At 41.3% G+C, this 17,176-nt stretch overlaps 1 pseudogene; it reads left to right on the top strand.

Annotated features, from left to right (window-relative positions):
- Nucleotides 1–15,084: 15,084 nt before the first annotated feature.
- On the top strand, nt 15,085–15,765 carry LOC131816651 (histone H3.3C-like; annotated as a pseudogene).
- Nucleotides 15,766–17,176: the final 1,411 nt, after the last annotated feature.

Here is a 17,176-nt window from a genome sequence, read left to right as displayed (position 1 = left end):
CTTTTAGGCTCTCTTTGCTTAGAGGGCCCCTTTCAATATTTCCTGTAGGAATGGTTTGGTGTTTGCAATTTTTTAGTTTTTGTTTGTCATGGAAGCTTTTTATTTCTCCTTCTATTTTCAATGACAGGCTATCTGGATATAGTATTCTTGGCTGCATATTTTTCTCATTTAGTGCCCTGAATATATCATGCCAGTCCTTTCTGGCCAGCCAGGTCTCTGTGGATAGGTTTGCTGCCAATCTAGTATTTCTACCATTATATATTACAGACATCTTGCCCCAAGCTGCTTTCAGGATTTCTCTTTTTCACCGAAACTTGTAAGTTTTATTATTAGATGACGGGGTATTGACCTGTTTTTATTGATTTTGAGGGGCGTTCTCTGGATTTTGATTCTTGTTCCTGTATTTTGATGCTTGTTCTCTTTACCAACTTAGGGAACTTCTCTGTTATAATTTGCTCCAATATGCCTGCTGTCCCTCTCTCTCTTTCTACTTCTGGGATTCCATTTATTCTAATACTGTTTCATCTATGGTATCATTTATCTCTTAAATTCTCCCCTTGTGGTTCAGTAGTTGTTTGTCTCTCTATTTCTCAGTTTCTTTATTCTCCATCATTTGATCTTCTATATCACTAACTCTGTCTTCTAGCTCATTTATCCTAGCAGTAGGAGCCTCCATTTTTTATTGCACCTCATTAATAGCTTTTTAAAATTTCAACTTGATTAAATTTTAGTTCTTTTATTTCTCCAGAAAGGGATTTTATTTCTCCAGAAAGGGATTCTCTAGTATCTTGCTTGCTTTTTTTGATGCCACCTAGCACCTTGATAATCATTGTTCTGAACTCCAGTTCTGACATATTACTAATGACTGTATTGATTAGGTCCCTAGCTGTTGGTACTGCCTCTAACAAGAGGTGAGGTGAGTTTTTCCACCTTGTTATTTTATCCAATTAAGAATAGATGAATGAGAGAACAAAATATTAAAAGGGTAGTAACAACCCCAGAAAGATACACAATAACCAAATCAGAAGAGACCTGAAACCAGGGGTAGAAGAAAGGAGGATAAAAAGAAGGAAAAAATATGTATATACATATATATTCATATATATTAGACTGGTGGATAGAACAGAGCCACACACTTGATTTTGGGTGTATTTTGATCTGTTAGAAGAAACTACCTCCCAAAATTATAAAGAGAGAAAAACTTATATGTATACAAAAATACAGGTAAACACAATGAAGGAATGGAGTATGGTGAATGATGAAAATTTTAAAAAGATTCTAAAAAAGGAATTGATAAGATAAAAAGTAGGTTGAAAAAAAAGAGAGAGATTAAGAATGTGATCTGGCTGGAGACTAGAACAAAGCCATGTGCTAGATTTAGGATATATTTTGATCTACTAGAACAAAATGTATCCCAAAATTTTAAAGAAAGAAAAACCTATCTGTATACAAAAAAGAAGGTTAAATATGATGAAGGAATAGGATATGACTATAACAATGAATTTTTAAAAAGATTTTTAAAAAGGTATTGATAAGGTAAAATAGTTAAAATAGGAAAGAGGAATATTTTTAAAAATAGAATAAGAAAAAATTTTTTTAAAAAATTTAACTTTGAAAGACTGAAGAATCATGGGGGGAAAGCCATGAATTCTATGTATTCCCCTAGCTCTGGAGTTCCCCAGTTCTCATTGACTAGTAAACTTGGCCTTGGCTGTATGTTCTTGCTAATCTTCTGGCAGAGGGGCCTATTGCAGTGTTTCTTAAATGTATTTGCCCAAGGCAGAATTATACCACCCTTGCCAGGATCCAGGCTAAGCAATCTGCGCAGTTTTGCTCTCAGTAGCTTTTGTTTCCTGAACAATTTCCGTACTGCTTTGGAGGACGGGAATGAAGATGGCGGCCCCAAATCTCCTGCTGAAGGAGCTGAGAGCTTGGGGTCCCACTCCTCAGTGCACCCTCAGAGAAAAGTGGTCAATCTCTCCTGTCTCCCTGGTCTCTGGCAGCACTCTGTGCTCCCCCGGCCCCTGACCAAGTATTTCTATCTTTGGCACACGGCCCCCTTTGGAGTCCTAAACCCAGCAGAAACCTGCAGTGTGCTCCTGCGCTGCTCCTCCTGGAGGGGGAAGGTGAGTCTCCCAAATCTGCCACTTGTGGGATCTCTGCTCAAAGAGCAATGGCCTAACTCTGCCTTGGATCATGGTTTAAGGTAACCCAGAGCTGAAAGCCCCCTCCTCGGCTCTGTCTCTGTAGTCGGCCTTCCATCTCTGATACCTGGGGGCTCGGCCACACTCACACACCCCTAGTCTTTCTGTGACCCCATGGGTCCTGAGACCACACTATCCCTGCAAGGGCTCCACCCCCCCTCCTTCATCACCCCCCGCTTAGCCTCTGGAGAGACATCCATGAGTGGAGCAGATTTCTAAAAGTTCCAATTTTGTTGCTCCACTCCTTGCTGGGAGCTGGCCCCTCCCCCGCGGTCTCTTTCCCATATATCACCTCAGATTCACTTCTCCGCAAGTCCTATCTTCCGGAGAGTTGTTGCTTTTCTGTTCCTTGAATTACTTCTCTTCATGTCTTTGATCTCCTGTTGAGTTTGTAGGTGTTCAGAATGGTTTGATAACTATCTAGCTGAACTCCTGGGACTTGCTGATATTTAGGTCTCCTACTCCTCTGCCATATTGCTCCTTCCCCCATCTCTGGACATTTTCCCTGACCTTTAAAAGCTCATAGGAAGATGGCTCTTACTTTTCTAGCCATCATGACTGCTCTTCTCTTTCCCAATTTCTGGTAGTCATCATGATTGTTAATGAGTGAAAGGAAGAAGGGGTGGGAACAAGGGAAGAATTGGTATTCTAGAAAAAGAACCAGCGTGCTTATTGACAAAATCCCACAAAAGTCCACAAAATCATTGGTCTCTTTCATCAGGATACTGAATGAGGTTTTGGTAGTGGTGCTTCAAACTGTGGAGAAGGTTTTTGAGAACATCAAGATATTAGGGAGGCAGAATGGCTTCCATCTTCTCAATCATTTTGTACCTTGAGTATATTTAGAAATATAGAAACTGGGAGGTTATACAACCCCAATCATAAAGATATGGCTTCAGCAAATGTGGCCTTCTTTACCATGGCCTTGAGCACTAGAATTACACGTCACTTCTCGAAGCTGAACTCGGGTACCAGTGGAACCCAGAGACAAAAGCTTGGGTATAATGTTAAACTAGGCAGGACTTGGTGTATAACAGGTCCAGCAAAAAGCAGTATAGGCATAGGTCAAGGCCAGGAAGGAAAAGTGAGTTCCTGAGATGGCTTCTGAGAGCCAAAGTAATTAGATTTAGAGCCTGGGGATTGCAGAAAAAGAAAATTTCCAAAGTTAAAAGCTGGACAATGGGAGAGAAAATAAAAGCAGTGATTTGCTGACTAGAGTTGTGTTCTGAAGGCAAGATGAAGTAGCCAAAGGGAAATATAGGAAATGAGAATGTTGACATGTTAGCAAGGTGGGGTAGGTTGTTTGTTAGGGGGCCTAGATAGCATTTGGCTACTGGGTCCAAAAGGATGTTTGTCAAGTGGCAGTCCCCTCCCAGTGCTTAAGTCATGGCTAGATAGATCGACTCATAGCCGAAAGATGTACGATGAGTTAAGTGCAATTAGAAGTGTCTGGACTATATCTCTGACTTGTGGTTGTCAGTCAAGTGAAGAACATGGGCTCCAGGACTTCGGGATCTCATGGCAATAGAAACATCCTTAAAAATCAAGATGAATATATAGATGTGTATTGTTTTACCTGCCTCAAAGAGTACTCAACCTCTTTGGAAACTGCTCTTCCCCATTCCAAACATAGTTATGGTGGGATAGTCCAATCATACTTTCTCCATTCTCCAGCTGCAGGACTGGCACCCAACCCAAGCTGGTCTCTGCCATAAATACAGTGATTGGTTCAGGGATCGTGTGTACCCCAAACTAGAATGATTAGTTTCTAACCAGAACTAATGGGAAGATGATTGCTTCTCTGTTCAATCAGAAGATTATATGGATGAAAGCCTAGACTTGCCTGAAGACAAAGTTCCAATTTAGCGGCGACAAGTGAATTTTGAGAATGAAGCCAACATGTGAATAGAGGCAGAGAGAACAGGTTATACAGAAGTGATCTGGGGGTAATTTCAATCATTCTTGAGAGCAGCTCCTTCCAACTCTGTGGTCCATGGTTAGCTTGAGGAGGAAATAGAGACTATTTTCCATTTAAACTAGTTTAAGCTGTTTTTTAACTTTTATTTGAAAAGTCCTAATCTGAAATATTCCTTGAAATTGATTGCCTTGAGGAATTGATATAAAGTTGTACAATCACCATTACACACCAACTACACTGGTTTAAAAAAATTTTTTTAAGATTTTATTTATTATTTATTTGACAGAGAGAGAGAGAGAGACAGCGAGAGAGGGAATACAAGCAGGGGGAGTGGGTGATGGAGAAGCAGGCTTTCCACTGAGCATGGAGCCCAATGTGGGGCTCAATCCCAGGACCCTGAGATCATGACCTGAGCTGAAGGCAGATGCTTAACTGACTGAGGCACCCAGGTGCCCCATTGGTTAAATTTATTTTAAAACTGGCAATACCAAAGGCAAAATTGTGAAAAAACGGAGACTCTCATACATTGCTGGAGAGTACAAGGTAAAATGGTAAAAATAAAAATAAAACACTTTGGAAAGCTGTTAAGCATTTTCTAATAAAGTTACCCATACACCTCTCTGATGAGAGCAAATCCACTTCTAGGAATTTATCCAAGAGAAATGGAAAATATATATCCACAAAAAAAAGATACACAAGATTGTTCATAACAGCTTTATGATAGCCCCAAATTGGAAACAACCCAAATGAGAATGAATAAACAAATTGTGTATATTCATACAATGGCATAACACTTAGCAATCGAGGGGAGTGAATTTCAATGTCGCTGAAGCTCAAAAACATTATACTGAGCAAAAGAAGCCAGACGCAAAGGAGTCCATACTGTATAATTTCAGTTATTTTAAGTTCTATAAAGGCAAGATGAATCTATGGTGATAAAAGTCAGAACAGTTGTTGGGGAGGGGAGATTTAAAGGAGGCACAAGGAAACTTTTTGAGATAATAGAAGTATTCTGTATTTTGATTCAAGTGACAGTTACATTAATCAATATCTTTTTCAAAGTTCATCAAAACAGTTCACTTTAAATCTCTGCATTTTGTTATATGTAAATTATATCTTGATTTTGTCTAAAAGAATGTTTGTATACCCTTGTTCATAGCAGAATTATTCACAGTAGCCAAAGGGTGAAAGCCTTCAAATATCCACTGACAAAAGAATGGATAAATAAAATATGGTATATACATATCTATCCTCAAAAGGGAAGAAAATTCTGACATACACTACCTTGAACCTTGAGGACATCATGCTGAGTGAAATAAGCCAATCACAAAAGGACAAACATTATATGATTCTACTTAGATAAGGTACCTAGAGTCAAATTCATAGAGACAGAAGCAGAATGATGGTTACCGAGGGTGAGGGGAGGAGGGAATGGGGAGTTGCTCTTTAACGGGGACAGAATCTCAGTCTGCAAAATAAAAAAGAGTTCTGAAGAGGTACGGGAGTGAAGGCTGCCCAGAGGGTGGATGTATTTAATGTCACTGAACTGTATCCTTAAAATTTGTGAATATGATAAAATTTAAGTTATAAGTATTTTACCACAATTAAAAAAAAAAAAAGAAAAAAGAGTACCAAGAAAAGATCACCCACGGATTGACATGAAGTTGTCTGTCTTTGGTTCTGCCAAGTAAGCACCCTGAAGAACAGTAAGCGGCCATCTACTATCGGTTAGAAGATGATAACTTCATCTTCTTCATAAAAGGAGGTATATTTTTGCAGTTAAAAATGTAAGAAGGAGGGGCACCTGGGTGGTTCAGTTGGTTAAGCAGCTGCCTGCGGCTCTGGTCATGATCCCAGATCCCTGGGATCCAGTCCTGCATTGGGCTTCCTGCTCAGCGGAGAGTCTGCTTCTCCCTCTCCCTCTGCCTGCTGCTCTGCCTGCTTGTGCTCTCTCTCTCTGTCAAATAAAAAAAAAGAAGAAGAAGGACACAGCCTCAGGATAAAAAAAACAGTTATTTCCCCAAAATGACATTGCTATGTTCTCCTGTATTATTCTTACACTTTTTATTTCATACTGGCAAATAAACAAAAACAAAAACAAAACTTCCCAGATTAGCACCAACTGGGAGACTAGAGACTAGTTTTTGTAGGTACTACAAAGTAGGGATTGACAATACCACCAGCCATGGAAATCCTGAGCCCCCCAAACCATTATTCTGATTCAATATGACATTTCTAGTGTCCTGAAAGCAGGCTTTCTTTCATATGGAAGAATTTAATGCAACAATGTCCCGGAGACAGCTACTGAAAGACTGAAGACCAGAGAGACCTCTTGACCAGAGGATGATGATGAAGAAAGCTGGGGAAACAGGGCTCTCCTCCCAGTGTCACCATCAGATACTGCACTGGTGCTTCTCTCGCATCTACCTTCTCATTTGCGTGTTTTTAATGGGGGCATTGCTTAGCCTGCAAAAACTCTGGAGGCTGTGGTTTCCCAGAAGCCAGGAAGTGAAGCCACTGAAAGCTGATGTAGCAAGGGAGGCTGAACTTGTCTGGGTGGTGGTAAAGTGAGAAAAAAAATATATAACAAGTGTGAAACCACAAGGAACGACATAGTTGGTTTCAAGGTTCAGCCTTTACAGCAGAGTCCCCGAAAACCCTGGGAGCCTGAACACTAAGTTTCATGTACCTGCCATGGGAAGTGAATGGGCACAGCAAAGTGAGGTGGTCCAGGAAGTGTCAGTGTCTACAGTCTACCCACTTCATATTCTTTGAGTAGCATTAAAATGTTTTTTTTTTATTAGCATACCAAAATTCCTTAATGATAGAGCCAAAAGTATTAGAAAAGCGAGACACAGTTGAAAGGAATTCATATCATGTAATTGATTAATATGATACTCCCAGCCTTTGTATACATACATATCAAATAAGACTTTAAAACCATTTTCTGTGTTGTTTCCTCCCACGTAGGTAGCTGCAATGTCAGAGAAAAAGTCTGTGTGTGCCCTTTTAAAAAAATAGTCACACACTGTCAGAAAAATCACAATTAAGGACAAGACAATTTTTTTTATGCCCTCCAATGGAGATTCTCTTTCACCAGGCTCAAGCTCTCATCGTGCTCTCAGGTGCCAGTCTGTGCTGCCATGGAGAGGTCCTCCTCACCCTGCTTGGGCTCTGACACCCTTGCCAGGTCACCTCCTTGCATGAACACTTTTTAAAAAAAAATTTATTTATTTATTTGTCAGAGAAAGAGAGAGAGGAGTGAGAGCGAGCACAGGCAGACAGAGTGGCAGGCAGAGGCAGAGGGAGAAGCAGAGTCTCTGCCGAGCAAGGAGCCCGATGTGGGACTCAATCCCAGGATGCTGGGATCATGACCTGAGCCAAAAGCAGTTGCTTAACCAACTGAGCTACCCAGGGGTCCTCATGCATGGACACTTTTGCCACCTGGCTGAGACTCTGACACTCTGCTCTCAACCACCACCACTGCCACCCCACCCCCAACCACCCCACTGGATACTATTCTCACCTTGCACAGGCTCCAATGTCTTGCACTCAAGAAGCCTTTCAATTCCAGTACCTTGCATAGACTCTCTTTTTTTTTTTTTTTTTTAAAGATTTTATTTATTTATTTGACAGACAGAAATCACAAGTAGGCAGAGAGAGAGAGGAGGAAGCAGGCTTCCCGCTTAGCAGAGAGCCCGATGCGGGGCTCGATCCCAGGACCCTGGGATCATGACCTGAGCTGAAGGCAGAGGCTTTAACCCACTGAGCCACCCAGGCGCCCCCCTTGCATAGACTCTTGACACTCACCCAGTGTGGGGCTGCTCCTGGGCGTGGATGCCCTCCTTGTCCACTCAGGCTCTGACACCCTGTGTTGGGTCACACCACCACACGGATGTCCTCCTCACTTTGCATGCTGGCTCTTCTTCTTTGTTCAAACACGGAGGACTTGTTTGGGAAGGACCTGTAATTGCTTTGCTTTATTTCTAGATTTACATAGATTCAACTTCATGACTAGTCCTATTATATCATATTTCCCCCATTCCCTTAATTTTTTATTCTGAAATATCCAAATTGGCTGGATTTCATCATTATGTAGCTTTTACAAAATTTTTTTTTAATTTTTAGAAGACTTTTATTAATTTACTTATTTTTCAGAGAGAGAGAGAGCGCGCAAGCAGAGGGAGGGGCAGAGGGAGAAGCAGCTCCCTGCTGAGCAAGGAGCTCAATGTAGGACTTGATTCCAGGATCCTGGGATCATGACCTGAGCTGAAGGCAGAGACTTAATCAGCTGAGCCTTCAAGGCGTCCCTATAAAAAGTATTTCTATATTGCCTTACTTGAGCAAAGTCTAACCATGTGTCAGACTATTTGTTGGTTGCCTTCACACACAGGTAGAAATTGGGCTGGGTATAAAATTCTTGGGTCACACTCATTTCTCCTTAAAACTCTGTAAACATTGCTCTATCATTTTCTGGCATGGACCGTTGTGGTAAATAAGTTTGAATCTGGCTTTACCTTTTCCCATTACAAGTGACTTGTGTTTTTTGCCTAGAGATATGTAGGGTTATTCACTTGTTCATCAAGTTTGGTCATTTCATGTGACTATGTCATGTTTTTAGACCTCTTGTATTAATTTTTCCTACAACAGTGTGTGATTTAAATTTGTAGATTTTGTTCTTCATTTCAGGAAACTACTTTTCTATTTGAATATTCTTATTCTTGATTTGCTCAGCTCTCTACTTCAGGGACACCAAGTATATACATGGTGGATTTCATTTTTTTAAGATTTTATTTATTTATTTGACAGAGAGAGATCACAAGTAAGCAGAGAGGAAGGCAGAGAGAGAGGAGGAAGCAGGCTCCCTGCTGAGCAGAGAGCCTGATGCGGGACTCGATCCCAGGACCATGGGATCATGACCTGAGCTGAAGGCAGAGGCTTTAACCCACTGAGCCACCCAGGCACCCCTACATGGTGGATTTCTGTTGTCTTTTCTCAAAATGTATCATTTCTTTTTTTATTATTTTTAAGATTTTATTTATTTGACTGAGAGAGAGAGATCACAAGTAGACAGGGAGGCAGGCGGAGAGAAAGAGGGGGAAGCCAGCTCCTCACCAAGCAGAGAGCCCAACACGGGGCTCTATCCCAGGAACCTGAGACCATGACCTGAGCTGATGGCATAGGCTCCAGCCCACTGAGTCACCCAAGCACCCCAAAGTGTATCATTTCTATGATTGCCAAATACTGTAGAGATGTAAATTGTCTAAGTTTGAGGTGCTGTACCGAAAGTACCATAGACTGGGTGGCTTACAAACAGAATAATTTCTCTTAGTTCCGGAGGCTACGAAGTCCAAAATCAAGGTGCTGACAGATTCAGCGTCTAGTGAAAGTCCACTTCCTGATTCATAAATGTCTTCTCACTGTGTCTTCATGTGACAGAAGGGGCAAGAGAATTCTTTGGGGTCTCTTTTATAAAGGCATTAATCCCATAAGGGCTCTGTCCTCATGACCTTATCACCTCCCAAAGGCCCCACTTCCTAATGCCATCACATTAGGGGTTAGGATTTCAACATAGGAATTTGGGGGAGACAAAAAAAAGAATTGGGGGGAGACAAAATATGCAGTCTTTAACATATGGATAATCATCATTGTTATAGGTATGATCCAAATACAGGAATTTTAAAGTTCTTTCTCAGTTCAGGTCTCAGATACTAAGAACTTTGTGGATAGTCTTTAGTGTGTATATGAATGAGTGTGTGTGTGTGTGTGTGTTTGTGCATGTGAATGTGAGTATATAGCTTTTGTATGAAATTATTAGAAAACCTTAAACGTGTGCTACATGGGTGCCACTGTTTATAGAAATATCGAAAGGGAGAAAACAACACTTATTTAGGAACAGATTTAACAGGCTTTATAAGTATGTGAATATGTAGTCTCTGATGTAGTAGGCTGAAATAAAAGATAACACAGCAGCCAATTTGTTTTCCAAGAACTACAGAGACTAGCCAATAATTAGAACCAGTTTTTATTTAGTGCTTAAATAATGCTTGAAAATGATACAAGGCCGGGATGTCTGGGTGGCTCAGTTGGTTAAGCGACTGCCTTCAGCTCAGGTCATGATCCCAGGGTTCTGAGATCGAGTCCAGCATCGGGCTCCCTGCTCAGTGGGGAACCTGCTTCTTCCTCTGCTTGCTGCTCCTTCTATTTATGCATACTCTCTCCCTGACAAGTAAATAAAGTCTTAAGAAAAATTAAAAAACAAAACAAAACGGTAAAGGCAAGGATATAAGTACTTTACACAGCTCATTCAATTCGCACAGTAATGATATAAAATAATTATTATTAGGTCATGATTTAATAATAGCGGGACTAGGTCTTAGGAGGATTAAATAAGTCCCCACAGTTGCCTAACTAGTGAGTGGTAGAGTGGGTTTGGAATCTGAGTTTCCCAGAGCAGTGCCTCCACTTTAAGCCTCTGGATTTCCTCTCTCACCCATCTTCTGCTACAGTGGGAAGTCCTGAAGGAGAGAGATGTGTGTGCCTCTAAAGTGTACTCATATTTTAAGAAGTCAAATACGTTGGCTCCCATGAATGCATATTATCTTCACAGCAATATGTTAGAACTGTAAAACATATGGACTGAAAAAAGCCATTTTTAGCCACTGTCACCCACTCTTTTTATCTCAACTGCTCCTTTGATCTTCTCTTGTAAGGTCCCAAAAGGCACTCAAGTTTGACATGTTTAAAATGAAATTCAGGGGCGCCTGGGTGGCTCAGTGGGTTAAGCCGCTGCCTTCGGCTCGGGTCATGATCACAGAATCCTGGGATGGAGCCCCGCATCGGGCTCTCTGCTCAGCCGGGAGCCTGCTTCCTTCTCTCTCTCTCTGCCTGCCTCTCTGCCTGCTTGTGATCTCTCTCTGTCAAATAAATAAAATCTTTAAAAAAAAATGAAATTCATTGTTTTCTGTCCCATCAACTTTTTCTTCCTCTGGTCAGTCACTGATACCTCCCTCCTCTTGCTTTCTATTTTTTTTTAATGGCAGATTTAAAAAAAAAAAAAAAAGAATTTTGTGTATCTATTTGAGAGAGAAAGCAAGAGTGGAAGGAGGGGCAGAGGAAGAACCAGACACCCCACTAAGCAGGGAGCCCAGTGAGGGGTTCAGTCCCAGGGCAGGGTTCAATCCCAGAACCCCAAGATCATGACCCGAACCAAAGGCAGACGCTTAACTGAATGAGCCACCCAGGTGCCTTTCTCCATGCTTTCAAAATACCATTCGTTAGTCACCAAAGCTGTTTGCTCTGTCTTCTCATCACTTCATTTTCTTGAATCTGTTCCTTTCCATTCAAAATGTCACCACCCTAATTCATTCTCTTATTACCACTGATCTGGAATGTTGTGAAGCCGAGGTACCTGACTGGTCTCCTGTTTTAACAGCTTTTTGCCCCTCTCTTCCTTTATCTCTTACATAGGCTCAGACTTCTCTTTGTAAGCAGTGGTTCTCATATTCTTTTGAGAATACACCCTCTCAATAAATATGATTGAGCATGAATCTCTAGCATATTTATTTATTTCTAAGTAATGTATGCATGTGACTAAACATAGATGAACATTGTAAAATGTGCAGAATACAAATTGAAGGGAAATAGAGAGGAAATGAATATGTTTATTTAAATTTTTATCTGATTTCTCAGAGATGCAAAACATTTTTGCTCTCTCTATACCTGAATAAATTTCACTGTTTTTGTTTTAATGTAGGCTTAATAATTTGTGACTCAGAGATGCACAAACATATTTCTAACTTTGGTTTATTTTGAAAAAAGGTTTTATTCATCATCATAGCTGAAAAAAGATACTCACAAAGTAATGTAGTATTAAAATACACCAAAAATGCATTACTAAATCTGAATATTCATTTTCATCCACCAGTTATGCAAAGTTTTATCAAAATTCAGCCAATAAATTTACTGATGTCAAAGAGTTATTCTTGCAAACCAGTTAAAGTTATTGTAAACCGATGTCTCGAATATGAATAGTTTAGAGGACTTTGTTTCCAAATTTTTTTAAGCATGAAAATTCAAATGTTTCCTAGGTGATGATACAATTATACCAATTTCAGGAATAACAATGGAAACATTTCCAGGCATCATTTTCAAAATGATCTCTCAGTAAAAAGGGTTTCTTTGCAAAAGTAGTTACTTTCACATTGCACCACCCTTTCTTTAAAGATATTGTCTAAATGCATTCATTATTTTAATATCTGTTAGGTAGCATAGTAGTGAAAGTCACTTGTCATAAGAGAAAAGGTCAGGAATTTTATTTTGTTTTATTTCATTTGTTTTATTTTAAGATTTCATTTATTATTTGATGCAGAAAGACACAGCAAGACAGGGAACAGGGAAGTGGGGAGTGGGAAAGGAAGGAGCAGGCTTCCTGTTGAGCAGGGAGCCTGGCGCAGGATGGTCCCAGGACCCTAAGATCGAGACCTGAGCCGAAGGCAGACACCCAACAACTGAGCTACCCAGGCACCCCCGGAATTTTAGAATATTAGTCTTTTTGTAAGAGAACAAAATGTGTAATTCATCTTTTTTTTAGAAAGAGGGTGGGTATTATGGAGGGCACAGATTGCATGGAGCACTGGGTGTGGTGAAAAAATAATGAATACTGTATTTCTGAAAATAAATAAATTTATAAAAAAAAAGGAAAGAGGGAGAGAGTGCACACATATGTGAGGGTTGGGGTAGGGGAAGAGGGAGAGACAGAGAATTTTTTTTTTTAAGATTTTATTTATTTGTTTGACAGACAGAGATCACAAGTAGGCAGAGAGGCAGGCAGAGAGAGAGGAAGGGAAGCAGGCTCCCCGCTGAGCAGAGAGCCCGATGCGGGGCTCCATCTCAGGACCCTGGGATCATGACCTGAGCCGAAGGCAGAGGCTTTAACCCACTGAGCCACCCAGGTGCCCCTAGAGAGAGAGTCTTAATCAGAGTCCACAGCCAATATGGAGCCGGACATGGGGCTTGATCTCACAACCACAAGATTACGGCCTATGTGCCCTTATGTGGCACAGTCTGACCTTAGCATCTTAGTTGCCAGGTGTCCTCTTTCCTCAGTGCTTAGGTTTGAGTCTCAGACTTAAAAAAATACATAAAATAAAATAAAAGCAAGTACTACAGAGCTTGCTCCTGGCCTAGCACTGTTCTAATATATTTAGAGAAGAGGAAACAGAGAGATTACATAACTTCTCCGAAGTTAATACCTAATAAGAGATGAAGATGGGTGAGTTTGAGTCTACACAGTCTAACTCCAGAGCCTGTGCTTACAACACCCGATTGTTCTACCCTGTGTCCTGCCAGTGTACCATGGCTAATTGTGAAAGCAGTGGAGAGGCATTTCTAAGCCTGACAGCTTTCAGCCAATAGCATGGTCAGGACAAGTCCAATACCAAGTTCAACAGGAGGCATCTCTACTTCACAGTAGGTCAGACATTCAAGTTCAGGAACACTGGCATTGATTAGGAGCTGGAATACAAAAGCTTAGGAGTCAGAGATGGTTCGAAAGCTACAGTGAAAAACAGACTTTTGCTGACTCCAAGAAAAAGGACCTGGTAGCCAAGAAATAGACTGACCCAAGACTATAAACAGGCACCGGTTATTAACATTTCTGTGTCCAAACACTGTCTTATTCACTTTATGTCTATTGTTCCTCTCACAATGACCCTGTAAAAAAGGCATTATTATATCTTCATTTTCTAGACAAAGAAAATGAGGCTTGGGGCTCCTGGGTGGCTCAGTCTGTTAAGCCTCTGCGTTCAGGTCAGGTCATGATCTCAGGTTCCTGGGATCCAGTCCTGTACCGGGCTTTCTGCTCAGTGAGGAGTCTGCTCCTCCCTCTATCCTCTCTCTCTCTCTCACAAATGAATAAAATATTTTTTTAAAACCCCACAAAAGGATAGGAGAAGAATCAATGAAACAAGATGGGATTGGGAGGGAGACAAACCATAAGTGACTCTTAATCTTACAAAACAAACTGAGGGTTGCTGGGGGGAGGGGGGTTGGGAGAAGGGGGGGTGGGGTTATGGACATTGGGGAGGGTATGTGCTTTGGTGAGTGCTGTGAAGTGTGTAAACCTGGCGATTCACAGACCTGTACCCCTGGGGATAAAAATAAATGTTTATAAAAAAATAAAAAATTTAAAACATAAAAAAAAACCCCACAAAATATCTATTTAAGAAAAAAGAGAGAAGTGAGGCTCAGAAAACTCAAGTAATATTCCTAAATGCAATTTCAACACGACCTCCTCCAACCAGATTGCAGCACCCTTGACCTGTCCCAGTCTTATTCCAAAGACAGACTGGGAAGCATCAACAGATCTGAGAGGTAAGCGTAGACATGATCTTGTACCGTCATTTCTCCAGCTTTGGATCGCGAGCAAGTGACACAGAGAGCAGGAACTGGTTGTGGTGCCTAGAGGCCGCCTTGGTGGCGGAAAGATCCATTTGCTGGGGCTACGGTTTAGCAGTGGGGCAGTGTCGTGGGCCTCCGGGGAGCGCACACCAACCTGTGGCATTCAGTGGTTTAGCAGGTATAACCACAGGATCTTCCTGGACTGATTTATAGTAATATTTAGCCTCTGAACCTGGTTACTGCTGGAACACCCCTTGTTCTATTTTCCGAGCCTATTTCTCCATCACCCAGTAACATCGTTTTAGTAAATTTTCTTTCGTGCTTAAACCACCTGGAGTTAGTTTCTGCTGCTTGCAACTAAGAACATTGACCCAACAGTGATTAAATTTGCATTTTCATTGCCACTATCCCCGTGAACCACATTTCCCAAAATTTTTAAAAAGAACTAGCAGCTCAGGCCTCCTCACCACCTTCTCTTGTCACTCACTAACGCCAGGGCCACCTCTAGTTTGCCAAGCCCAGCCAAAGGAGAAGGGGGGTAAGTAAGAAGGTCTTTGTACCATGGCTGTTCCAAAGTCTACTGCCTGCCAGTGGACCTGTGGTAAAGCACCAAGGAAGCAACCTGCTACAAAAGCCACGTGCAAGAGTGTGCCCTCTACTGGAGGGGTGAAGAAACCTCATCACTACAGGCCTGGTACTGTGGCACTCTGTGGAATTAGACATGATTAGAAGTTCATTGAATTTTTTTATTTCTAAATATTTTTTTCTAAAAGATTTTTAATTTTTTTTCTATTTTTTTCTTTTTTTTTTTTTTTTATTTCTAAAGATTTTATTTGTCAGAGAGAGAAAGAAAGAGAACTATAGCAGGCAGAGTCAGAGAGAAGCAGCCGCCCCACTGAGCAAGAAGCCCTAAGTGGGACTCATTCTGAGGACCCAGGGATCATGACCCAAGCCGAAGTCAACCACTTCACCGACTGAGCCACCCAGGTGTCCCGCCATTGAATTTCTGATCCACAAACTTCCTTTCCAGAGTCTGGTGTGAGAAATTGCTCAGGACTTCAAAACAAACCTGCACTTCTGGAGTGTAGCTATTCATGCTTTGCAGGAGGCAAGCGAGTCTAACTCCAGAGCCTCTTGGGCCTCTTTGAAGACACCAACCTGCGTACCCCTCATGCCAAGCATATAACAATTATGCCAAAAGACATCCAACTAGCACCTGGCATATGTGGAGAACATGCTTAAGAATCCACTGTGATGTGGGGCAACCAGGTGGCTCAGTCAGTTAAGCATCTAACTCTTGATTTCAGCTCAGATCACGATTTCAGGGTCATGGGATCAAGCCCCACGTCAGGCTCTGCACTCAGCACAGAGCCCGCTTGTCCCTCTCCCTCTGCTCCTCTCCCCCTTGCTTGCGCTCCCTTCTGTCTCTCAAACAAAAGATTTGAACAGACTTTTTCCAAACACGATGTACACACGGCCAATAAGCACATGACAAGATGTTCAACATTGTTATTCACAAAGGAAACACATAGGAAAACCACAGTGAGATTGCGAAAGGGAATGGAGTTTCTTTTGAAGATGATGAAAGTGCTCTAAAATGATTGTGGTGATGGTTACGCAACTGCGAATATATGAAAAACCACTGGATTGTACACTTTATTTTTTTTTTAAGATTTTATTTATTTATTTGACAGACAGAGATTACAAGTAGGCAGAGGGGCAGTCAGAGAGAGGAGGAAGCAGGCTCCCTGCTGAGCAGAGAACCCGATGCGGGACTCGATCCCAGGACCCTGGGTTCATGACCTGAGCCGAAGGCAGAGGCTTTAACCCACTGAGCCACCCAGGCGCCCCTGGATTGTACACTTTAAAAAGAAATCTTATTTTAAAATAATCTCTGCATCCAATGTTGTCTTTCAACCTGCCACCCCGAGATCAAGAGTCATGTGCTCCACCCACAGAGCCAGCCCTCAGTCATACACTTGAAATGGGGGAGTTGTATGGAGGTGAATTATATCTCAGTAAATCTGTTAACCAAAAAATTCACAATGAGATGCCACTTTAAGCATACTAGGATGGCTAAAATGGAAAAGACAGACAATAACAAATGATGATAAATACGCAGAAAAAATGCAACGCTCACACATTGCTGTGGGGAATTATAAAATGGTGCAGCCAGTTTGGAAGTTTCTCAAAATGTTAGACATAGAGTTACCATAGGAACCAGCAACTCCTCTCATAGGTATATACACAAGAGAAATAAAAACACTTGTCCACACAAAAACCTGTACATGAATGTCCATGGTGGTATTATTCATGACAGCCAAAAAGTGGAAACAATCTAATTGCCCATGTACTGATGAAGAAATAAGTAAAAATGTGTCATATCTATATAATGGAAAAATATTTGGCCATAAAAAGGAATGAAGTAATGACAGATAATCAGGTGGATGAATCTTGGAAACATCATGCTAAGTGAAAGAAGTCAGACATAAAAGACCACATGCTGTGTGATTACATTTATTGGAAATATCCAGAATAAGTAAATCTGTGGAGACAGAAAGCAGGTTAGTGGTTTTCAGGGGCTGGAGGGAAGGGGGGAATAGGAGTGACTACTAATAGGGGGAGGGTTCCTTTTTTAGGTGATGAAATTATT

Source organism: Mustela lutreola, chromosome 15 (genome assembly GCF_030435805.1).
Source record: "Mustela lutreola isolate mMusLut2 chromosome 15, mMusLut2.pri, whole genome shotgun sequence".
In the NCBI taxonomy this organism is placed as follows: Eukaryota; Metazoa; Chordata; class Mammalia; order Carnivora; family Mustelidae; genus Mustela; species Mustela lutreola.
The sequence above is the reverse complement of the archived record's forward strand: the minus strand, read 5'-3'. Positions and strand labels throughout refer to the sequence as shown.